This window comes from Tasmannia lanceolata, unplaced genomic scaffold (genome assembly GCF_043159265.1).
Source record: "Tasmannia lanceolata isolate RefF3 unplaced genomic scaffold, GAP_Taslan_0.1 ptg000019l, whole genome shotgun sequence".
Lineage (NCBI taxonomy): Eukaryota > Viridiplantae > Streptophyta > Magnoliopsida > Canellales > Winteraceae > Tasmannia > Tasmannia lanceolata.
In genome coordinates, this window is record NW_027518696.1 from 12,172,594 (window position 1) to 12,199,006 (window position 26,413).

The 26,413-nt window shown below is 38.2% G+C and overlaps 1 long non-coding RNA gene across 1 annotated transcript; it reads left to right on the plus strand.

Annotated features, from left to right (window-relative positions):
- Positions 1-7,928: 7,928 nt before the first annotated feature.
- LOC143853418 (uncharacterized) lies at positions 7,929-25,271 on the plus strand. Its single transcript, XR_013237116.1, has 3 exons — positions 7,929-8,534; positions 13,136-13,367; positions 25,067-25,271. It is a non-coding gene; the product is annotated as an uncharacterized LOC143853418 (long non-coding RNA).
- The last annotated feature ends 1,142 nt before the right edge of the window (positions 25,272-26,413 follow it).

Genomic DNA, 26,413 nt, shown 5'->3' on the forward strand with positions numbered 1-26,413 from the left:
TCGATCCATCTCGCCACCCTTTTGCATCCCTTCTGTTCGAAATCTTGGGCCAGTCAAAATGTGTTGTCTGTTCAGCTTTGACATTCGCGCGACAAGCGCGCTCTGCCAAAGAGGGGCATCTGTAGACACCCCATTTTGACCGTGCCCTAAACCCTTCCCATTTTGTGCAAAACCCCATCAGATCAATGATCTAGGGTCCCAAACTTAACCCTAGGCTAGCTTTGGGTCCCAGCTAGGTCCCCGCAAAATTTCGTCAAAATCCGAGTACATTTGCCTAGCGAACGAGCAGAGAAAGGACCGTAGTGTAAACCAGAAAAGGGGGGTGAATTATCCTGGAACGGTGCAGAGCAGATTTCGAATAAGACACGATTGGATGGTGCGTCCATCAATTTTTCCGCCAATAGTGCGCCCATCAATATTGGTAGTGTCAATATCACCACCCTGTTTTTATAAAATAAAAAAAATATATATATATATATATATATAATGTGGGACCCGCTTGTGTGGGGCTCACTTGTGTGGGACCCGCTTGTGTGGGGCCCGCTTGTGTGGGGCCCGCTGGTGTGGGACCCGTTTGTGTGGGACCCGTTGATGTGGGATCCGATTATATTCAAAGAAAGAAGAAAGGGGACATCATCATTTTCTTTTGATTTTTAAAATTTGTAAGCAATGATTATGTTTTTTGTTTTCTTTTGGTATCCTATGCATGTAATGATTTTTTATTTTATTTTTTTTAAAAAAAAAAAAAAAAAAATTAAGAAAATGGGGGACATGAGGGGGACAACCACTCTCACTTTCTCTCCCCCTCATGATGACTCATGATGGTTTTCTTCTCTCTCGCGAGGAGAAACCAGAGGGGGGAAGAGAAAAAAAAAAACAACACAGAAAAAAGAAAAACGAGAGGAAGAAAAGAAAGGAAAAACCAGAGGAAAAAAGAGAAAGAGGAGAGAGAGATCTGCAGAGGGGAGAGAGAGAGAGAGAGAGAGAGAGAGAGAGGAGAGATCTGTAGAGAGAGAGAGAGAGAGAGAGAGTCTTCTCCTCCGGCAACCCAGCCGGAATCCGGCGAGGCCAAACCCATTTCCGACCGGCCATCCACCGATCACCACCACCATCATCCGACCCTCCATCCACCACAGACCACCACCTCTTCTCCTCCGGCAACCCAACCGGATTCCGGCCACCTTCTCCGACATCCTCCCAACCAACCACCGGAGCTCCACCGGCATCCACATCTCCTCCACCCCACCTCCAGCGGGCCCCACCTCCAGCGGGTCCCACATCAGCGGGTCCCACATCAGCGGGCCCCACACAAGCACGACTCTGTCAACACCTTCCTGGATCTCTTGTGGCGTAAGTTCATTTTTTTTTTTTTTTTTTTTTTTTTTTTTTTTTTTTTATATATATTTTTTTTTTTTTTTATTTTATTTTATTTTATTTTTTATTATTTTTTAATTATTCATTCTTTGCACTACACACACGGGTCCCACAGCGGGTCCCACAGCGGGTCCCAAAGCGGGTCCCACAGAGGGTCCCACATCTGCGGGTCCCACATCCGCGGGTCCCACAGCGGGTCCCACAGCGGTAGGTCCCACAGCGGGTCCCACAGAGGGTCCCACATCTGCGGGTCCCACATCCGCGGGTCCCACAGCGGGTCCCACAAGCGGGTCCCACAGGGGGTCCCACATCCGCGGGTCCCACAGCGGGTCCCACATCAGTAGGTCCCACAGCAGTAGGTCCCACAGCGGGTCCCACATCCGCGGGTCCCACATCAGTAGGTCCCACAGCGGGTCCCAGCGGGTCACAGCGGGTCCCACAACAGCGGGTCCCACAACGGGTCCCACAACAGTGGGTCCCACAGCAGTGGGTCCCACATCAGCGGGTCCCACATCAGCGGGTCCCACATCAGCGGGTCCCAGCGGGTCCCACATCAACGGGTCCCACAACAGCGGGTCCCGCAGCGGGTCCCACAACAGCGGGTCCCACATCAACGAGTCCTACTATGAATAGTAGTTTTGAATAGTACTTATAAATAGTAATTATGAATAGTAGTTTTGAATAGTAATTATGAATAGTAGTTTTGAATAGTACCTATAAATAGTAATTATGAATAGTATTTTTGAATAGTAATCTTGTATAGTAATTATAAATAGTAATTATAACAGTCTTCAGCACAGGAGTTAGTCCTTCAGTCAGTCCAGGAGTTTTTCCTATTATCATAGGGGTTAGGATTCTGTCCATCCTCTCATCAAGTCGTGATCTTTACCCGCTCCTGCAAGGTATAGGATGCTGTCCAACCCTTGCCGAGTTATTTTCCTGTTCGTTCCCCCGCAAAGCATAGGATGCTATCCAACCTTTGCGGGATTCCAGAAGTCTCCCTACCCGTATGATGATAGGATTTTATTCTCTGGTGTCAAAAAACAATAAAAACATTTCAAAAATACTTGAAAACAACAAAAACATTCCAAAAAACACTTGAAAATTCAAAAACATTTCAAAAACAATTCAAAATCCAAAAACATTTTAAAAATCAAAATTTCAAAAAAAAATCTTGAGTCATGTGCAGAGTAGTTAGGAATTCTGGTCCGAACTACGGATGGCTTGATCCCTAGCTGAGGGGTACGTAGGCAGCTCAGGCGTGCTGCTGGCACCCTGAGTTCAGTCACCATTTTTACACCCTTTCACCATTTTTAGACACCATTTTTGTAAATATTTCTCACAACTTTCACCATTTTTCATAACTTCAAAACCTCAAAAAAATACAAAAAAAAACTTCAAAACCTTTTCAAAAAGATCTTCCCCTAGAGTTAGGAGTCTGTCCTAGATATTTAGGGTGTTTTAGAGTTAGGAGTCGGTCTTGATTTGTATTGATGTGGTGTGTCCTGTCGTGTGAGTGTCCCTAGAGTTAGGAGGCCTCGAGTCGATCGGTCAGACACTTAGTCGAACCGATGGCTAGACTAGGAAGCATATAGTCAGCCCATGGTTTTCTTTATGTTGCACAGCCTAGATACACATAGGATGTAGGGCCCACCTGCATTAGCTTAAGGCTAATCAACTTGCATTAGTTAGGGCATATAGAGTCCTAAAAATTACAATCCACTTGAATTTAAGCAATCGCACAAAAAGCTTTAAACATCAGTCGAGTCTAGTGGATCGAGTCTAGGATAGCGGTCCTAGAGTTTTAGGCATCGTAGTTTAGAATAGGGCACCGAACTACGTTGGCTCTGATTCTTCCCGAGGCCGGGATACGTAGTGCAGCTAGGATGGATGGCCATCCTGGTCCGAGTCAAGTATTGCATTAAAGTCTAGGGTTTGTCGTGTCGGGTCATGTGTCGAGTCGTGTTGTGTTGTGTGTTTTGCTGTGTTTTCTTATTTTTATGTACAGATCCTATACCTTTAGCTGTAGCATGCATGTGCTTGTCCACCAGAACTTAGACACCAATTAGGCATGGCACTCATAACCTAGCTATTCTTAGGCGACATATCTTTCATTTCTTTTGTGTGTGCTTCTTATTCATCTCCGAGACATGCATGATTAGCTAGACGTTATCTCGGAGATATTCGTTCTCATTTCGCATGATTTTCGCCCCAAAACTCTTCAAAATTAATAATAAATGGCATAAGAGACCAGGTGCTAGCACTTGGGCGAATTGGGGGCGCCTAATCCCTTCCCCATTCGTCATCAGGCACGAACCCTATTTTATATCTCTGGTTATCCGTTGCAACAGAGCACAGCATGGGATCCAGGGCCCACTTCCTTGGATGGCGACTCTTCTTTGTTTAAGATACGCCTCGAATCTGGGCTAGTCCCCGAATCGAGAGGTATCTCACTTTACATCGCCGCTCATGCTGTGAGGGGCACTCTTTCGAGAGTTCCTTGGTGGGGCTCTCCTTCACGTGGACGATCTAGAGAGACTCGCGCGGGGGCCCGTCCTCCACGCCCGTCCCGGATCGGGGTCCACACAAACATATGTTGATTTTTCAATCCACGTACATTTGAGGGGGCATGTTCGAGTATATCAGATCTGGTGGATCTGATCGTCTAGTCTTGGGTTTTAGATTTGGTTGAGAAAGTAGTTAGTTTAGATAGAGAGATTATGATTATCCTTTCATGATCTCTTCCCTATCTCTCCATGCTTATCTTGTAAGGAGTCTATTTAAGCAGTGACTGATATTAGTTGTAATCAACTAAGATTAATAAAATCTCCAAAACTGTTTAATCAAAACTACAGTGAAGCAGAGTAACGGTATGCCAATGATCTTAGATGTGACATGTGAGATACATACCTTTGAGCTTGGGGTCTTTTTATAGAATCGGAGTCCTAAGCAGTTTAAAATACTTGTCTTTCTTGGAGTGTTTCCTTATTGGTTGACTTACCGAAGGATTCAGATTCCATGCTTATATGGGATACTTTCAAGTTCCCTCCTGGGGCTCGTTTTCTTATTTCAAACCTTCGAATTTTTACGAAAGGTGTCGTGCTAGGTTCGGTCTTTCCCCTAGCGCACTTTCCATTTTGTTCGAAGTTCCTATACCTGAAGAATGGACAAAATGACTTCCTTGTCCTTGCACTGTAGATGCAAGTTCAGTGTCAAGGCTGGCCAGGTGCCACATGCTAGGCGATTATTGAATCGATGGATTTTGCCCCTACCAACATCTAAGAAAGTGTTCTGCAGCTCTAATTAAAATTGAATCATCGCCTTTCCAGATGCCGGAGAATGGGAAAAGGGGAAATTCTCAAGAATCCTGTTTGGCAACTCGACTTCTAAACGTTAATTTCCCTCTTTTTGTTATTTTCTAGCGAAAAAATATGGATCCGTTTCCGAAATTCTCATTAATCCGTTTCCACCCGGCTTTTTGAGAAAGAATGAAAAGCCTTACCAAACACAACCTAATTAGAAAATGTTAGTCCAAGGGTTCCCATGTGTTCAACTAATCACCTTGTTATTTTGATGATAACAAACCCAAATTGATTAGCTTTTATGGACTAATGGTTGTTTTGGAGTGTTGTGCTATAGACAAGTTTTCACATGTCAATCCATCCTAGCACATCACAATATATGACCAAAGCTTGAGGATGAACCATTCAACTATCAAAGGAGCTGGAACAAATTCAGATTAGCATGCCTTGAAGGTACAATCAAGGTGGAGCTCAAATTCAAGCATCCCAAGCAAATTGAACATCATTGAAGGCTAAAGCTTGAGGCTCAATATACACAAAGGTCAAACGAGCTTTGAACATATTGGAGGCATCATACTTGGAAGATGTCAAAGCAAGAAGCTTGAGTTGAAGATCCTACAAGCAAGCCTTGCACTCAAATGAAGATCAAATGAAGGCTAAGTAAAAAGACATTCAAAAGGGTGAACAAAATGGTGGAATGTATTCCTCTCTCTCGGATTTATTCTTGATCAAGGCACACTAAAAAATATCCTAAAATATTTTCAGAAGTAACGCAAAACTAAGTCGCCCCAAAGCCCAAGTGCTAAGTTAAGTCTTAAAATGGAAAGAAATGAAATTAGCACTTGAAAAATGGATCCAGTACATAAATCCTATCATAAAATATTTTTAACATAAATATCTCATCGTTTCCATTTAAATCAAGTATAAGAACGTCGAAATCCGACAATAAATGAGAGAGATGATTTTCAGAAGATTACTACAAAAAACAGCTTTTCTTGCGTGAAATTCCGAGGTACTCCACAGAGATCCGTGCACGGAACTCCGTGGGATCTTATGGAGTTCCATGGAGTCTTCTGGATGAAAATAAAAAGGTCCAACAGCTACTGCGGAACTCCGCATGTAGCCTCCGTACTAGCCGTTTGGGACCCAATAACGGCTAGTTTTAGTTCTTGGCTATATATAAGCTTGATATAGTTTTAACTCAACTCTTAATGACCAAATATCTTCCCTAAGCCATGTTTTACACTTGAGAACATAATTTTGGCATTCAAATCTCACCCAAACTCTTTGTGCCTTGATTTGGAGAATACCTTGAGAGATTTGGTTTAGGCTTCATCTTATAATCATTTGTGAGAGTTCTTCATTACTCTTTATTGTGCCATCTAGCCTAACAAGAGGCAAAGCGTTTGTACTTTTTCTTCTTCTTCGCCATTGTAAAAGAGTGAAAGGGCGCCGTATTTAAGTCCCTTGGAGTGGTGAAGCTCGGATTGTAATTGGCCAAGATTTGGCCGTTGTGATGGATTGAATTAGTGGATTCCTCAAGGAGCAAAACTTGAGAAGAGTGGAATAAGTCTTGGGGGTTGAAGACCGAACCACTTCAAAATCCTTGTGCCAAAGCTTCTTCTCTCTCTTGGTACTGTAAGCACGTGATTTTTTGCAAAATCACTTCTCTCCTAAAGCCATCAAAATACCCTTGACTTTGACATTATATACAACCCCATACCCCTCTCATTTTAAGTATTCAAAAGACCAAAAAGCCACTCGAAGTTACCATTTCATGCCATTGACCTAAATAAACAAGATTTTCATCATCTCTTGCCGTTTTTTTCCAAATCAGATCCCAAGATCTTCCCAAATCTCATTGAATCCCAAATCACACCCAAAATCATTTAAGCGACCCCAAATCCTCGAAATCATACAAGTTTTTGCAAAGCTTTTCCCTTTTTACACAAAATCCGTTTTGAAAATAAAAAAATCCCACCATTTTTCTTAACTAAAAAGCCCATATCTTCAATCCCAATTAAAAATCAAAACATTACCTTGCTTTATACCATTTTTTGCTCCCAAAATCCAATCAAATTAGATTTCGGAAATAACCGTAATTGAATCCCCAAAATAGCATCTTTTCCCCTCTTTCAGCTACAAATATGCCTCCCTAAAATGCTCTAAACGGCGAAAAACACAAGGCAAAAGCCTCACATAAAGCTCTCCAGCTCTCAAACACTTTCATCTTCTTCTTCAAGCTTTCTACATTTTTTACTCTCTTTCTGCATTTTCTATTGTACACCTTTTCTCTCATTTTTACTTCATCATTTACACCGGGGCAGCAGCATTGCGCTGTCTTAACGGCTTTCAAACATCCCCACACGAATCTTCACTTCAATCTCTTCTTCTCCGCCTCCGCCCGGACGCTCGTGCATAGTTCGACCGCCATCTCCTAGACAGGGAAGAACTAAACCTTTCTTATTTCTATTTTTTATTATTAGTTTGATCTTCACATTAGCTTTGATCTTCACATTAACGTACAAGTAATTCTTATTTATTTGACACCATTTTTATCAACAGTTATTACTCTCTCTTTTCTGTATCTCTTTACGAAGCCTTGTCACACAAGATCATTGTACTCCTCTGCATTTCTAGTGGTGAAACATCCGTTTTACAGTACGCCTTTGGGATCGCCTTGTCTGTATATACGTACATCTTATTATAGTCTTGTCTCAAATTTATTCTAGGTTGCACAGGTCCATAAGATACACTGTTGTAGACACCCCATTTTGACTGAACCCTAAACCCTCATGTTTGAATAAAAATCCTTCAAATAAGTGAATTAGTGTCCCAAAATTTAGGGTAGGTTAGGATCTAAATAGGATCCAAATAAGGTCCCTGCAAAATTTTATTGAAATCGGACTAAAATTACCTAATAAGACGAGCATAGTTAGAATAGTGGTGCCAAAAGGGAAGTGGATTAGTCAATTTTACACTCAAACCAGAAGGACAGTGAATTATCCAAACAGGGGATGTTCATTAGCTAAAATAAGAAATAAATTCATTGTTTCTTTTATCCCTCTATTCTTTTACCTAAGACCACCCCTACTCAACCAATTAACAAATCAACAATTTTAAAATGGGCTGTCTAAGGTAACTTTTTTTTTGGGGGGGGGGGGGGGGGGGGTGGGGGGGAGAGAATTGTTGGAAATGTCTATAAGTAAGACATGAAGGCTTATTTTTCTCATTCTTTCTTCTCATTTTAGGTCTTTTAGAGAGAGAAAGATAGAGTAAGAGAGAGGAGAGAGGGAGAGAGAAGATTTCTTCTTCCCAGCAAAGTGGCCGGAGCTCTGACCATATTTCTCGCCATCGGTTAGTATTTTGGTCATGTTTTCATACTGCTGTTTTGATTAGATACTCTTTTTCGCCTCTTTGTTGAGCTCAAACCAGAGATTTCGATAATCTCTTTAACCCTAACCTTAGCTTTGATCGTTTCTGTCAATAGATCTAATTGTTCCTAGCAAATCAATTCATTTTTACCTTAGATCTATCATATACCTTCCCCCTAAAATCATAGATCAGTTATTTTTTTCAAAACTCTCTGATCTATCATTAATCTCACCTATTTCAAGATTTAGCCTATCTCTCTGGCCAGAATTTTAGATCCAAAGTACAAAGTCATAGATCCGAGATCTTTACTATTCCTAACCCTTTAGATTTGATCATTTTGGTCGTTATTTTGGATCCGGTCTCTGCTAGTATAAATCTCACCATGTTTGGCTGAGATCTGGTAGTTTTTTATCAATCTCAAGTAAGATAAGGTTATCTGGATCAGATGTACTAGCTTCATTCCTCAGCTTGGCAAAAATTCAGGTAATTAGCTTCATTTATATTTTTTATATGTTTTTGAATGTGATTAAAATGTCCAGTGTAAATGAATAATTGTTTCTTGCTTGAGATGTTCTCTAATAGATCGATCAAAAAGATTTCTATGAATTTTCTTCATTTCGATTTTTTATATTGTATAAGCTGAGGAGGAATTTTATGGATTTCGTTCAGATTTCATAGATTTAAAAAAAAAAATGAGGTCAAAGATATCATTTCATCATTTTGTAAATAATTTATAAATTGAAGTGTTTATTTTCTTTGGAACATGACGATGATCATAGAAAGGTTTAGTTTTGAAAGCAAGCTTTGGTTTTAGTTATTTTCTTGAGGAATGAAATGTTTAGATTGTCAATGATGCATTAATTTCTAGTGATTTCTTTAGTGATTCTCTTTTGAATGATAAGTAAAGCATTTGGATCTTGATCTGTGTCTTAATTCTTAGTAATTTCCTAGTAAACTTTACTCTGAATTGAGAGTGACACTTGATACATGGTTGGAAGCATTTGTTTGAGGTAATTGGCTAAAATGATGTTGATTCTTAAATAATGATGTAGTAGTAGATCTCACTGCTAATATAGGTTTTGGATTATACATGGGTGTTCTATGGCTGCAAAAGACTTTAGTAATTTCTAATAGGATGATAAATATGAAAGAGTAATTCTTTATGAAAGTAGATTAGGATAGTGCAACTGATTTATAATGATTTAACAGAGGAAGATATTTCTTGATATCCATAACTCTATTTTACAGATCCATGTTTTCATCATGTGTAAAAATATGTGCTTTAAGACTTTAGGGGGAATTATATCACCAGGATCATGTGTTAGTTACATATACCATTGTAGTTAATGTTTTCCTTTCTTTAGATATTCCATTTATTGTTCATCGAATATCGAATGATAGCTTGAGATAGTACAAGTGTTAGAAAGCAGTAATCAATAATATCACCTCCCCATGGTTCTTTTGTTTGTTGTGGATTAGATCCCTGAATATAAAGTGTGGATTTTTTATTTTATATATGTCTGCACTATTGGTATTTTAATGGGGGATATTTGATATATACATGGGATCATTAGTTGTGAAAAGCTGTCAAAATCATGGTATCTTAGGCATATGTATGAATCAAAGAGAGAAATTGTTACTATCATGTATGTCAAGTTACTTATTCGGATTTTAGCCTAATCACAATGTGACTTTAACTATAATTGTTACAATGAGGAGTTCATGTTTGTTGCCAGTATATCTTTCTTTCATGTGCTTTTATGATTCCTAAATAAAAAATCTTGGGATTAAATGGTTTAGGGTCATTGAATGATATCACTTCATTATTACTATACATTCCTTATCCTCTAATGCTTTCTATTTCTAGGCCTCCTAAAATCAGCCGAGCTACCCAATAATTCTATCTCCTGACTCTCTCTCACTTTTATCTCACCTCTTAGAATCCCTTTTAGGCCATAACTTCCTCACCTTAGGGATGTCCTTTTTGATTTTACAGGTTATGCATTTTATTATTCTTGGTTGATGCAAAGTCATTAAAGAGACCATTTAATAATATCAGTTAATAAAAAAAGAAACATGAATTAAAGGGTATATTGTACTTATTCATAAATTCTTTCTTACTTGGTTTTGCTTGATATATCATATTCTTGTCAATTCGCCTTGCATCTCATGCCATTGATTTTTTTATATTACTCAAACAATTCCTTTTGTTGGTTCTTAAACGAGTCCTATTCTCTAGTATTCCTGTGAGAGTTGATATCAACATAATTGTGCTTAATCAGTCAAGGCCTTTATTAAAACATTGCTCCTTGTGATTTATGACATCTTCTATTTGGTATGCATGTTTATCTTCTATTAAAACAACCCTCTCATGATCATTTTAGGTCTGTATCTTCTCCTTTTCCTTTTCTTTTTAAGACTTGCTTAGTTTCATTGTCATCACTTTCTTTTTTTCCTTCAGAAGTGAGACTGACTTAGTCTCTTAAAAATTATTTATTAGATCCTCTATCATAGCAGGGCGATGATATGGACACATGGAGCCCACCCCTTTAGGAGACTATCTACGTCTCATTAGCAAGTCACTCCTAGTAGACTATCCCTGTCTTATAAGTTGAACAGCTCTACTAAGTAAAGACTAACTTAGTCTTTCTGTATACTTATCCCTATTTATCACTGCAGGGGAAATGATAAGGTTACTTGGATCCCATCTCTGTGTCTAAGGGAATTTACCTAGTCTCATTAGCACTATTTGTCTCCTCTTCTTATAGGAGACTTGCTTTAGTTTTATTAGCAACTCCTCCTTAGGGTTATTAGACTAGGAGTCTGTCCTTTGGCCTAGGAGTCAGTCTATAGCATAGGAGTCAAACCTTTAGATTAGATACTCCCCTTTCTTTAAAAGACTAGCTCAGTCTTGTTAGATTCTTATACCTCTTTAGGATCATTTCATTCATAGTGGACTCTAGTTCACTTGTTTAGGAATTTCCCTTAGGCTATAGGGATTCTGTCCTTAGTGTTGACACTCCACCAGGTTATGAATTACGGAGTGTGGTCTTATAGGCTCCCTTTAACTGAAAGGGTGAAAACACTTTAAAAATGTAAAAACATCAAAAAATTTAAAAGACACAAAAAACCAAAAAGACACTAAAAATGTATTTTGGAAAGGTTATTTCTGAACTATGTTGGCTTGATCCCTTTCCACAAAGTACGTAGGCAGCTTGGGTCTCCCCAAGTCCAGTCAAACCTTTTCAACAAAAATCTTTCAAATCTTTCAATCAAACCATTCTGAGCTTGTTTTTAAAGCTAATAAGACGGTTTTCGAAAACCTAAGGAATAAACAGTTTTCAACCAATAATAAGGAAGAAAAGGTTGTTGTCAACAGCACTCTGAAGTCAACACTCTTTGGAGAGTTGATTTCATTGGACAGATGCTGTAGGTAAGGACAATTGCCCTCTCGAGCCTATAAGCCCCTTTTCTTTCGCAAACCCTTTTTATCGATTCTTTGATTGGTTTGTGTGATGACATGTATAGCATAGACTTGCCCTAATTATATATTAGCAGTAGTATTGATTATCTTTATTGCTTTGATCACATGCTTAGTGATAGCATTGCTTGTCATTTGATCATATGCTTAGCAGTAGTGTGATTTGTTTTATTACCTTGATCATATGCATGGCTATAGTATTATCTGTCTTTCATGTTTATTCACATGCTTAGCTGTAACATTATCTATGTCTTCTTGCTTTAATCACATGCTTTATATGCTTATTCACTTGCTTAGCTGTCGCATTATCTGCTTATTTTATTTCCTGATTACTTGCTAATTATTCTTTATCATTATCTCATGATATATTGTTCTTACATGCTTATCTGTTTAGCTGTAGCATGCATGTGATTGTTTACGGCTTTCCTAAATGCGATGAGTTAGGATTAGTGGAGACTAGTATCAGGGTCATCTGATATTGGATTGGTATTAGTCTTCTCCCCCTCCCCACGAGTGATGTGAGAATTTATTTGATTCATATTATGTATGTATATTGCCTGTATATATATATTGAGAGGGGGAGACGACGAACTTTAGTGTTCATTCCCATGTTAGGTGATACATATATCAACCCTCCTTATAAGGCCATGGGTGTTTGTCCCTTTCTTTTGTGGATGTGATTGCTCATCCCCAGGCTATGCATGTTTTAGATAGGCCGTTCTTCTCAAGGATGTAGGTTCCCATTACACATTTTCACCCAAAATTCTTCAGAAATAATAAAAATGGCATAAGAGACCAAGTTTTCTCGGGCGAGTGGAGTGCCTAACACCTTCCCCACTAGTAACCAGGCACGGACCCATCCTTTTCTGGTTATCCATTACCCAGAGATCATTATGGGTTCCAGGCCTAAATCATGGATTGCAACTCTATTATTTTGAGTTTCCCATAGGATCCTTGGATCTGCGTGGGGACGTTATATTTAGGTACGACATGGTTTCGAGTTCCTAATCCAAATCAAGTGGTATCACACGTCATAGACTCATGCTTTGAGGGCACTATTTTAGAGAGCCACAGTGGAGCTCTCCAACTCATGTGAAGGTCGAGAGGCCGCGGGGTCTCATCCCGCCGCCCGTCTCGAGGTCGGGTCCCACAACTGTTTGTGCATAAGATCCATATGATACGCTGTTTTATATTTGTTCTCACTTAATTGCAAAGAGACTTTATATTCACATTATTATCAGTTCTTAGACTGTTGCATTGGCATTGCCATTGCTCACTAAAGTGATCATTCACATTGAATGCAACCCTTAGTCTATACTGGCCTTAAGTTTGAATTTTAGTTTGCCATACAGATTCAGATTGTCTACTGTTACACCATTATTACATGTCATGTTGACGATGTGCTTATGATTTACATCAAACCAGTTTATTATCACAGCTAGACTCTCATCAATCTACTCATTGATTTTATTGTTCATTTGGACCCAAGATTACAGGCTTTAGATTGTTACAAGGTAGAACTTGGCTTGTTTAATTTCTAAATCTGACCCTATATTATAGCCTTCAATATTTGCTTTCATTGATATGTTGTGAAACCTGTCAGGGGACAAAGAAAACATTCTATCAGCTTTACCAACTGACGATTGGCCAAGTTCACCATAACAAGGGCATTAAATTTCCGAAGTTAACTACGGCTTGCGTCTAGAAGAACAAACATTCACATTAGTTAATTGAGGAAGTCCGCAAGTCTCCGCTGCAGCTGCATTTTAGCCCCAAAGCTCGCTAGATAACTCAACCCTCGTCTTTTACAGTTGAGGCAAAACTCGCCACAACAGGTTAGTGACTTGACCTTGGAAATTGTTCACAATATAATTCAAGCCCTATCCACAAACCACTCAATCTAAACACTAAACCTTGCTTAGTACCTCAACATCTAAAATAGGATTAATCTAATCTCAACTTGAATCATTAGACCCCAATTCAAGCCTCAAAATCTTCTCTTCAATTAAATTCGAATTTTAAGCTCACCTCCTGTTATTAACACTAAATAAAAAAAATATTAAACTTTGAACCTTCAATAATAAATTAAACTTTATAGTTTTCAGGTACATATCTTTCTATCCCTTCTCTCTTCTACTTGTGTTTTATTTATATTGGGATTATCTCTTGCTTGATTAATGTGAATACCTTTGATTTGTGCTTGAGATATCTCTTGGATTTCGTTGATAAATTAACTAGTGCTTATTTGTGTAATAAAATTACATTGATTAAGTAAACAAACATAAAACTAGTGTTGGATGCTTATTGATATTAATTAATATACAATGAAGTGTTGAAAGGTTATTGGTGTTAAACAATATACATTGATTTAAATTGAAACTAGTATTTAAGAGAAAAAGTGTTTAAAAGGTAAAATTTCTATTAGACAACCAATTCACCCCCCTCTTGGTTGCCAACTAGGATTTTAGAAAATTTAAATGGTATTTTTATTTACTTAATTTGTTTGGACTTAAGCTAGTATTTATTTACTTATTTTGTTTGCATTTACTATAACAAGACAGCTCTCTCTTCCTTGTTTGGCACCACATGCACTGTTACAAAATCCAACTATCCAAAAAAATCTCTTATCTTTATTCCTTGGGATTTTGTGATAGAAATAGCAGAAATTCAATCTAGAAATTAAATAACAGAGGGTTAGATCATTTACCAGAAAATCAATAGTCGAGTTACTGATTAAAACACTCAAAAGGTGTCATAAATATAATTGATTGGTGCATTTCTAAATCCATCTAACATTTTTTTGAAAGAGGTAATTGCATAGAAGAATGTACAAAAAGAATTGAATGAGGTGCCACAAATGGGATCAATAAGCTCAAACAAAAATAGAAACAATATGATGCGGACGGAAATCACCAAGTATGCTGAGTTTGAAGTCAAGCAAAGGAGAATGATGCATGAGCATAATTAAATAGCATGCAACACATTTATCACTTGGTCTTTGAGTCTATAATATTTAGTCTTTGATATTTAATAGTTTCTTAGTAAGATGTGTTTGTTTAATTACCTTGAAAGTATGCTTTGACTATCTTGTAAGTTGTGTCTTGGAAATGTGTCTAGTAGTTAATACAATCTAGCTAGTAAGTTGTGTGTCCAGGAAATGTGTCTAGTCATTATTGAGTCTTGGAGTACAAGTGATTTCATGTAATCTCTATAAATATGAATGAGAATAGAAGGAGACGAGACTTTTGATTGCTGTAAAAATATTCTATGCAAGTTTCCTTGCTTCGGAGTAGAGTGATTCCTCCTACGAATCAAGCTTATGGCTTAGTCGCGTCAAGTGACTTCTGCGATTAGCAACATTGAGTGACGTCCATTGCCTCTGATTGAGGATTCCTGGAACTATCCCTTTCTTGGTTGAGATCACTTTGATCTTGGTCATCCCTCGTGGGCTCTGGCCTGCGTCAAAGTGGTATCAGAGCTACAAGAACCTGTGGCACACTTTGTTAACAATCTAGAATTTTTGCGGTCCAGAAAGTTGGGGTCTATTTCGTGCTGGTTTTGAAGGGTTTATCGGTGTCCGATTTGAGCAAGCCATATACCAACGGAAAGATCGTCGAGTCTACTTTCCAGTAAAATAAACGGATCATAAAACGGAGTTTTCTACAGGGAGATATTAGCATTTTAATAAAGGCTGTCGGAGGGGACTGCAAATTCCGAATTTCCTTAATTCTTTCCTTGATTGAAGAAATTTGGTAGCAAAGTTTACATGGATTCGCGATAGCTACGGAGTATCTTCAATTACTTCAAAGGAAAGTTTCCAAATGCTGAAATTAGGAGGTAAACTCGGACTTGAAATCATTTTATTATTACTTAGGGCAAGAAATCATCAATTGGGAATCACCATCAATCTATGATGAATATTTAGAAGATGGATATCTAATCTTTCCTAAAAGTTCCAATAGTGAGTCTTTGACTTTTGATGGTGTCAAAATGATCAATGATTCATTTAAAGAAATGATTGAGGTGCCCTACGAAATATTGAACGAAGAACTCAAAGAAATTAGATTTGACAGCATAGAGATTGAAGAGATGGATAAATGGAGAAAGTTTGGGTCAATTTCTCCATCAATATATATTGATCCATTTTTATTAGATTCTGTGTTGAAGCCTACCGTTTATATTAATGACTTCAAACATGTTCAAGTTCAAGACAGGGCATATTTTCGTCTTTGGGTTTATGCAGTAGGATTTGATCCTCGAGAGTTTCAGGTGATAAACATTCTTCGGCACTTCAAAACTCGAGGACGAGTTTTTTTTAACAAGGGGAGTATGATGCGGACATAAATCACCAAGTATGCTGAGTTTGAAGTCAAGCAAAGGAGAATGATGCAGGAGCATAATTAAATCGCATGCAACACATTTATCACTTGGTCTTTGAGTCTATTATATTTAGTCTTTGATGTTTAATAGTTTCTTAGTAAGTTGTGTTTGTTTAATTACCTTGAAAGTATGCTTTGACTATCTTGTAAGTTGTGTCTTGGAAATGTGTCTAGTAGTTAATACAATCTAGCTAGTAAGTTGTGAGTGTCTAGGAAATGTGTCTAGTCTTTATTGAGTCTTGAAGTACAAGTGTTTTCATGTAATCTCTATAAATATGAATGAGAATAGAAGGAGATGAAACTTTGCTGTAAAAATATTCTATGCAAGTTTCCTCGCTTTGGAGTAGAGTGATTCCTCCTACGAATCAAGCTTGTGGCTTGGTCCCGTCGAGTGACTTCCGCGATTAGCAACGTTAAGTGGCATCCGTTGCCTCCGATTGAGGATTCCCGGAACTATCCCTTTCTTGGTTGAGATCATTTTGATCTTGGCCATCCCTCGTTGGCTCCCGCCTGAGTCACAATATAAAGATAATATAATGCTATGCTATCGGGTATTTTTTTCTGAAAAAGATACCATTAATTAAATAAGGAAATATTCCAAGTTCAATTTAAAGGAAGAGACTGCCCCATATACAAACTCTATAAGCACCATATTTGGCAAGACGATCAGCCAAATCATTAGCACTTCTGGAAATGAACAGAAAAGAACAAGCTCCATGAGTACACAGATCTTTTATCTCATCGAATAGATCAACTATCTGCACCAGCCAATGTTCTTCACTGCCAATGCTTGCCATGCCTAGGTTTCCAAGGGAGCAATACCGACAATGAGTTTAATGACCTTTCTAGGACGTAGCAACATGCGACAACGGGTATATGTCGCTAATGAATAATTCACTTCTGTCCACACCTTCTTTTACCAAAGAATCCACCTCTGAGTTTGTGGATCTCCATCTATGTAGGAATTGCACCATGACAAGTCTAAATTCTAAATGCTAAAATACAATAAAAACCCAACTATAAATGCTAAAACACAATAAGTTCAGAACTTAATAATATCTTTATTGTTATATCTCGAGAGGCAAGCAAATCCTTAAACCCAACATTTGAGCATAGGGCAAGCTCTTGGAGAGGCAAGCAATTCCTTATTCACTTCTAGTAACAATTTCTTTGTAACTTTTCTTGAAATCCGTTTTACGTTCGTACTGGTTACCATCTCCTTTAGGGTTGCTGCATACTTCAGCAGAAATTTCACCACTTCGTCTCACATTCCCCATTTAGATTCTCCACTCTCTTATTTGTGGCTTTGCTTGCCCAAAAGCTCGCTCGCCCCATGAAACCAAATATCTTAACAATTTTTAGGCTAACCAAACAATAGTCCCATGGTTCCAATTTCACTATTTCTTCAGCATCTTTTGCAACCTGAAATTTGTAGAAAGAAAATCAAATTAGTGTTGAGAAGAATGGTAAAAATATTATGAGACACTATTATGTAAGAGTTCCTGAGAAACATAATGATCTAGCTCTTTCATATAATTTCTACATTATCTTGATTGTTCATCAGGTGCACTATGAAATAGAGATGTTTTGACGAAAAATTCAGAAAACCACAGCATTCAATTTATGCAATGGTAATAAAAATATAAAATGTAGGAACCAATAATGACAAAAAACTCACTATATTTGATGGTTAAGATCTTCTGATAAAAAATATTTTGGGGCTATGGCATCTCCATAACAAGCACCGGTCACTACAACAAAAAAGATTTTTAGGGGAGGTGGTCTAGACTGTTGATGAAAGTGCCAAAAACCGCTGGTGTGATTTTTACTAGTGGTCACAGGAGAAAAAAGAAGGAAAAATGTGATTGCGGGCGAGGGTTTTTTTTTGGTCATTTAGAGGGTTTCTTTAGGGTCGGTCATAAAAGAGATTTAAAGGCTATCATAACCGCTTGTGTATTATTCAGCCGAATCTAGGGTTTTAGACAAACTAAACAATGTATAAAGGCGGTCATAATGCAATTTTTGGGGCGTTTAAAACCACCACTGATTCCTCCCACACCCGTAATGACCCCACATTCAGTGGTGGTTTATAAGACCGCCACTAAGTGACCGTTGGAAATTGTGGACTTTCTCGTAGTGAGTAGATGAATTTTTATATAATTATGTCACTTTGTCTCAAGGGAACTCTTATAAAAATGCATATTTTGCATAATTTAGATGCATATGATATAGGGCTACATACATCTTGGGGTTGCATTCTCAAAATCTCTGAATAATAAGTGTTTCCTGATTAGGACAACTCTTCTAAAAACATATTATCCCCTTGAGCTCTAGCTTGTCCAAAGCAATTTCTAGTTTCAAGCAATTGATGTTAACGAATGAAGAAGCCATGAAATATTCCTCAGTTTCAGATAAAACCTTTAAAAAGCCAGAAACAGACAATGGTTAACAATCCTCTATTCTAGCTATACACAGTCATATGCTACAATGAAGATATCATACCTTGATACATTCTCATTCAAGTGTAATCGCCTTGGTATGTTGAATATCTTGGAAAATATCATATAGAACTCTTCAATTGTTTGTCTTCCAAGAAAAGGAATAATTTAGACGAAGCATCGTAAACATTCCATCAAAATCTACCCTTACATGAACCAGCGACGACAAATTCCTCAGAAAATACCCATATTTGGGTAATACTCCAAGGAGTTCCAAAGATGTGAGATTTGGAGCATGAATTTCTAGTCTGGTAGTGCCGTTATAATAACAACAAGAGACAATCCTCAAGCTCTTAAGTCTTGGATTTGAAGCAGAAAAATCAAGACAAGTTATGCCATTGCAGTCACTTACTTCCAAATTTTCAATTAGAGGGCATTTGGAAATGAGATCTTTGATCTCATTCAAACGATGGAACTGTATCTTGGTCTGGCTTGGTATAATCACTTTGGTTAGAGAAAGGGTTTTAAGCAAGCTTAAATTGATAGTACTAGGTGGGTAAGCATAACAATAACTCAGTAGACATTCTAAAAATCTCTTCTCTTTTCAAGTTAAAGGTTAGATTTAGAGTGTATAGGGGTGATAGAATATCTTTCTGGCAGGATGTGTGGTGTGGGGATGTGTCCTTTAAGTGTCGATTTCCGAGATTATTCAATATGGCTTCAAATAGGGAGGCCTTTGTTAGCGATTGCTTTGAGTGGAATGAGGGTGTTCTTGTGTGGAACCCTGGGTTTAGAAGATCATTTTTTGAGTGGGAGGTGGAATTGGTCTCTAGCCTGCGGGCCCTTCTTGCGGGTTGTTACATTAAAAGGAATGGGGAGGATAAAAGGCTTTGGATTGAGGAACCTTCTGGGACTTTCTCAGTTAAATCTTTCTATAAAAGTATTATGCCCATTTCTAACCCTTCATGTTCGGCAAAGGTATAGAAATTTCATTGCCCACCTAGAGTTTGTATCTTTGGTTGGGCGGTTTGTCGTGATAGAATACAAACTATCAATTTTCTGAGAAACCGTGGTATGTGGCTTATTGATCATTGCCCACTATGTCTGCATGATGGGGAATCTGTGGATCACTTGTTTATGCATTGTTCGTTCACTAGGCTCATATGGCATTTCATCTTCATGCGATTTGGGATTTGTTGGGTTTTTCCAAAATCTATTCCGTCGCTATTGCACCAATGGGGAGGGGTTCCTTGGAAGGAAAAAGGAAAAACCTTGTGGAATTTTTGTTTACTTGCTACGTGGTGGTCTATATGGAAGGAGAGGAACTCTAGAGTCTTTGAGGGGAAAGCCATGAATCCTCATTGGATTTACTTGAAGATCATCACCTTGGTTATATCTTGGGTGAGATGCCTCCCATCCTTTCGGTTTGTATCGGCTTTTGATCTTTGGGAAGGTTGGCGGGAGGTGTGCTTTAGTGTTGAGCGCAGAGATCTTATTTTGCATAGGTGGAAGCCCCCTGCTCAAAACATGTATAAGGTTAATTTCGATGGTGCAAGTTCCGGCAATCCGGGTCCGGCAGGAGTGGGAGGGGTTTGTCACAATGATAAGGGGGATGTTATGTGGGCATACTACGGCTCTATTGGTGTGTCTGATTCCTCAGATGCGGAAGTAAGGGCGGCACATTGTGGCATTTTGAATATTGATAGAAGGTTGATGGATCAGACCATTGTTGAGGGTGATTCGCTAAATGTGATTCGTTGGCTGAAAGGTGAGGTGGCTCCTCCGTGGAGATTTCTTTCCATTTTTGATGAGATTGAGGACTTAACTGCGGGGTCCGCTATCGGCTTTCAACATGTTAGAAGATCAGCAAATGAAAAAGCGGATGCGCTAGCTAAGCGTGGTGTCTCCGGTGGTTCTATTCTGTGGTTCGACCACCTTCCTCCCTGATAAGGGTTTTCTCTGTATTTTGTTTTTTCTTCGTTCCTGTGTCTTTCTTGCTTCCTATTGTAGATATGGGTGGTCCATCTCGGCCTCCTAAATTTGCTATATATTATTATTGCCATTTCGAAAAAAAAAAAAAACAATAACTCAGCTTCAATACCTCTAGAGATTCAATATTAAAAATGCATTGAGGTAATTGATAAAATTCATTTGGTGCGAAACCCAAGTTGAGCTCTTTAACTCTCTTAGAAATTGCATACTCAATCCATGAATTAACCCTGACAGGAGGTGGTGGTAAGGATGTAACCAATGTTTGGAATTTATCTATCTTTGTACCTTTGTGTAGCTCTAGTACTCGTTCTATAGAATCATAAAAACGAACATAGTTTCGACGGGTTTGGAGTCCGAGTTCAATATTATTACTGTATTGCCATAAGTTTCTCCATTGAGATGATTGAAAGCGCATCTTCATTGCATCTTTCACCTTCAAGTAGGGCAAAATGTAAAGAAGAAGGCCTTCTGGTAATCGGTTGAACTGATCAATCTTTTTTTTTTGGAAAGAAGTTTCTTCATTTTGGATTTTATCTAGAGCCAAAGAAGTGATCACCGAATGGGGTTGGGTATTATAAATCTTGGGGCTTTCTGGTAAGTCTAAAAACTCCACCTCATAAAATAAACCCACGTGTAATCGCTTTTCCCTTCTCCAACCATTAAAACTGGACTCAAACTCCAGCCAAACGAAACCCACTCGCTTGTCCAATGCGCCTCTCACTCTCTTTCTCTCTGCAAATCAAGGTAACGATGTTGCTCTAAATCTTGTAATTGGAAAGTCAATTTCCGATAACCACATTTTATTATTAGTTCTTTCGTCTTTTTCCTAAAATTACAAACACCCCCTATGTACAAAGAAATTACAATTTGGGCTTTCTCAACACTCATTTTCTACGATCTCTAATGCCAAAAAATCCCCTCTTGAAAGAGTTCCAGTAGATTCGGCATTCATTTCTTTGGCTCTAGATACAAGCCAAAATGAAGAAATGTCGTTCCAAAGAAGAAAAGATCGATCAGTTCAACCTATTACCAGACGACCTTCTTCTTCACATTTTCTCCTACTTGAAGGTGAAAGATGCAATAAAGATGAGCTTTCAATCATCTCAATGGAGAAACTTATGGCAAGACAGTAATAATATCGAACTCGGAATCCAAACCCGTCGAAACTATGTTCGTTTTTATGATTTTGTAGAACGGGTAGTACAGTTACACAAAGGTGTTGAAATTGTATTTGATTTTTGGTTCTTCGATCTTTTTCTTCCGTACTTCTAGAATCTCAAAATTTATTTGTTCCTAAAGACATGATAACTATTAGGAAACAAAAACCCTTGGTAAGTTGCCAAAAGATGCGGCTGCATCGGTTTGCCCATGAAAAGTACCACGATGCTCATCATTGGAGTTGCCTCAACTAACTATCGTCGGTTAAGATAAAACAAAATGGGGGTGTCACAGTGTGTGATTATCAAAATAAGAAGTATCATTTTCTTCTCAAATTATTGCTTAATAAGATGTAAATAATTAAAATTAATGTGTCAGAACATACCAAATATTTCCTAGTTAAAACATGAAGCTTCTGCTCACAATGACACACTTTCAAATTTAGACAGTATAACAAGGATACAAGCAAGCAATTGTCTAACAATATATTTTTCTTCTCAATAATTCTTGAAAATTAGGATAAATATAAAATGCTAAGTAGACAGTGGCCGTTATACTAGTTCCCAACGAAGACCCTTGGGGTTGCCTGTGCCACTTTTATGTCATAGATCCGTTGGTCTGACCGGAGACCAAATGCTATTGAGAACACCTTGATAGGATGATCCTAAACCCTTGATCCGTCAAGGCTCAAAAGCTAAATCATTGATTTTTGTATTCCTCTATCATATGCATGGGGTGTTTATTTGATAATGGACTAAGACCGTATTGTTCGTCTCATCATTTCCTAAAAGATCAACTGTCACAATCACAAGTACATGTCCTATATGGGATCCCTGAATTGATCGTAACCACTATTTAGTGGTCCGACATATAAATAGTGGTTCCAAGTGTTTAAATTGTGATTATGAGTGTTTAAACCACTATTGATACACTCATGATCACTTTTATAAACAATGAAATACTATTAGAATGTATGAACCACTATTTAATCTATCGGAACCACTAAATTATGGTTCCGAGGTCTAAATAAAGGTTCCAAGTGTATACATGGATGTTCTGAGTGTTTAAATAGTGCATCTGATTTTTTATAACGTTTAGGGCCATTGAAATATTATTAGAATGTATGAACCACTATTTACACTCTTGGAACCATAATTTAGTGGTTCAGAGGTCTAAATAATGGTTCCAACTGTATAAATAGATGTTCTGAGTGTTTAAATAGTGACTCTTATTCATTAGATAGGGTCATGAGTGTATTTACACCCTCAGAACAACTATGTATACTCTAGGAACCACTATTGATTGGTTTCGAAATATAAGCAATGGTGCCGTGGTATAAATAGTGGTTCTGAGGTTTAAAAATCAGTTTTGAGCCCTTTTAATTAGTGGTTCTGTTTGTATAGATAGGAGTTACATTCGGGTTTTCCTCTAGAGAGAGAGAGAGGTCAAACCAAACATGTATGCAAAGAAAGAGAGCACTGTAAAGAGGATGACAATAAACCATATAACTGTAAACAGAAAACATGCAAAGAACATGTAAAACCTAAGCATAAGTTTATTAGCCAAAGCAAAATAAAGAGAACTAATGGATTTTTTTTCTAATGGCAATGGCAATGGCAATGGCAATAGCAATGGCAGTGGGGTTTTACCGTATGGAAAGGATTGGCTTGGGGAAGAAGAAGATAAAAGGTGGATGGAAAAGATAGAGAAGGGTAATGGCAATGGCTTGGGGAAGAAGAAGATAAAAGGGTGAAAAGGGTTGGTGAAGTGCATTGGTATCAGTTCCTCAAAGGTAGAGGGAAAAGAAAGAGAAGGGTATTCTTGTCCTAAAACACCTCTGACCATACCTGACACCCCTTTCTCATGATTTTGAGAACTTTGCCCTTGATTCATAATTTCAGCAAATGTTCACATTTTTTTTAATAATTTTCCCATATTTCTTTATATCAGCAAAAGTATGTGTTGGACCTTCTGGATGAGCCTTAGATCCTTGGGGATCAAACCTGCCAATACTCCAATGGAACCAAATACAAAACTTCTCCCAGAAGAGGGGGACTTATTAGAGGACCCTGGACGATATAGGAGACTTGTTGGAAAGCTCATATACCTCACTGTCACTCGTCCTGATATTTCTTATGCTGTGGGAGTAGTCAGCCAATTCATTAGTGACCCTCGTACTTTTCACAGGCGACTGTGGTGCATATCCTTCGCTACTTGAAAAGTGCTCTAGGAAAAGGGCTACTTTTCAAGAAACATAGTCATATGAAGTTAGAGGCCTTTTGTGATGCTGATTGGGCTGGCTTTTCAGCTGACAGACAATCTACTAAAGGATATTGCACATTTGTTGGGGGAAACCTTGTGTCTTGGCATAGCAAGAAACAAAATGTCGTGTCTAAGTCAAGTGTTGAAGCATAATATAGGGCTATGTCCCACACATGTAGTGATCTAATCTGGTTGTGCTCACTTCTCTCTGAGATTGGGTTCCCCTCATCTTCTCATGCCGAATTGTATTGTGACAACAAAGCCACTATCTATATTGCGAACAATCCAATGTTTCATGAACGTACCAAACACATCGAGGTGGAATGCCACTTCATTAGACACAGGATTCAGCAGGGCATGTTGCGCACTACATCGATCTACCGAACAACTAGCTGACACCTTCACCAAACTATTGAGCAAAGCTAAGTTCATTGATATTTGTAACAAGCTAGGAATGTGTAAAATATACATTCCAGCTTGAGGGGAGTGTTGGATATTCATATGTGTGTGTATGTAATGCCATAAGGGCATAGTAGTCTTTTCTCTTTTTCTAACTTTAATATAAATACTTGAGTGAAGGGGAAAGACCCTAACTCATTCTCATTTTCTCTCATATCTTTCTCCTTCAACAAATCTCAAAATCACTTGTTGATGTTAAATTGGGTACTTGCAAGATATAAAGTTCAAGAAGGGTGAATTAATCAAGAAAGTTCTAAAGAGATTAGTATGCATACAATCCAAGCATATGATGAACTTCACATTCACATAAAACAAGAGATAAGAAAATAAATTAAATCCTCAAAATGACTTGCCTCTCTTTAACCAGTTGATGGGTATTTTGGGTATGTTGATTGGGTATAGTGAGTTTTGCATCATTTTTTGCCATTGTTCAACTTGCTCCAAATAGATTTGCTTCTTTTATTTGTGTAGGTAACTTTTGAGTGAATCAAGAATTTAGGTAATCATGTTTGAAGATTATGTGAAATGGGTAAGGAAATTGGCCATTGCAAATGGTTCTTAGTGTAGGAAAAAACTATATATTTGCTAAATTTGAGTTCATGGAAAATATTGATAATGTGTCTTATAAGCTATATTCTTGTAATTGGTCCTGTCATTTATAAATACAAGCAACTATCTGGAGATGACAAGCGCTATCCCATGCCCTATGCTCTGCAAACATGCTAGAAGCTAGGAATGCCCTGGTTCTGTGTAACGATATGGATGTCCGTGAGAGTCACCAGTTATTGAATCCTATATTTCTCCAACGTTTTAGTCATATACTGATCATTTCTATCCCCCTTGTAGTTCTGAGCTAAGTGATCCATGAAGTTTACTTTATGAATGGAAGGAAACGGAAGTAAACCTTGTAATTGGAATTGAGGACAAGATTGTATTGCATTTGGACAACTTTTTCTAGGCCAAATGTGGAGATTTTGTTTTTGGGTAGTTGCAACAACATCTTATGAATGTATCTATCTCAACATGTATTTGCAGTTTTATGTAGTAAAATACCCAGTCACGTGCAACACACGTGTACTTTTACTAGTATAACAAGGATACAAGCAAAAAAATGTCTAACAATATATTTTTGTTCTCAATAACGAACAACTCGACAAGATGATCGTAAATCCTTGATCCATCATGGCTCAAAAGCTAAGCCGTTGATTTTTGTAGTTCTTTATATTATGTATGGGGTGTTTGTTCAGTTGGTACCATTGATGCCCACTTTAGTCTCTACCTAGTTCTTCTCTTAATAAATCCATAGATTTTTTCGTAGCTATAGCATCTATTGGTGCCAAAATCCGGTCCGGTCGGATTAGCTTGAATTTAACCTTGATCCATGCAAGTCATGCGCTCAAAGAACACACGTTAGGGGTGCCAGAGTTTGGACTCTGAGGAGACCCCTGGGGCTCAAGTAAGAAATCGGCAACAAGTAGGAAATCCAAACAACAATGGAGTAGAGTAACGGTATGTTAGATACATACCTTTGAGCGTGGGGGTCCTTTTATAGAGTCGGAGTCTTGGGCAATTTAGAATTCTTGCCTTTCTTTTGAGTCCTTCCTTATTGGTCGACTTCTCTAAGGATTCCGATTCCATGCTTATCTAGGAGACCTTCAAGTTCCTTCATTGGGCTCGGTTTCTTATTTCAAACCATTGAACTTTTAGGAAAATTGCTGTTCTAGCTTCGTTCTTTCCCCTAGGGCACTCTCCTCTTTGCTCAAGGTTGCTATACATGGAGAATGGGCGAAATGAGTTCCTCGACCTATCATTGTAGGTGGAAAGTTCGGCCTCATGGCTGGCTAGGTGCCACGTGTTGGGTGCTTATTGGATGTACGGATATTACCCCTAACAACATCAATGAACGTGTTCTGCAACTCTTATTAAAAGGGATTCATCGGCTTTTTTAGATGTCAGAGAATGGGAAAAGGAAAAAATCTCAAGTTGGCAACCCCGACCGCTAAACGTTAATTTACCCTCTTTTTGCCTTTTTATTCGTGACAAAAATATGGATTCTTCGGAGGGGCTCGGAGTCGCTACGAAGACTCATTAATCCATTTCCGCCCGGCCTTTTTGGGAGAGAATCAAAAGCCTTACCAAACACACCCTAATTATAAAAATTAGATGGTCTTTTTTATTTACTTATTTTGTTTG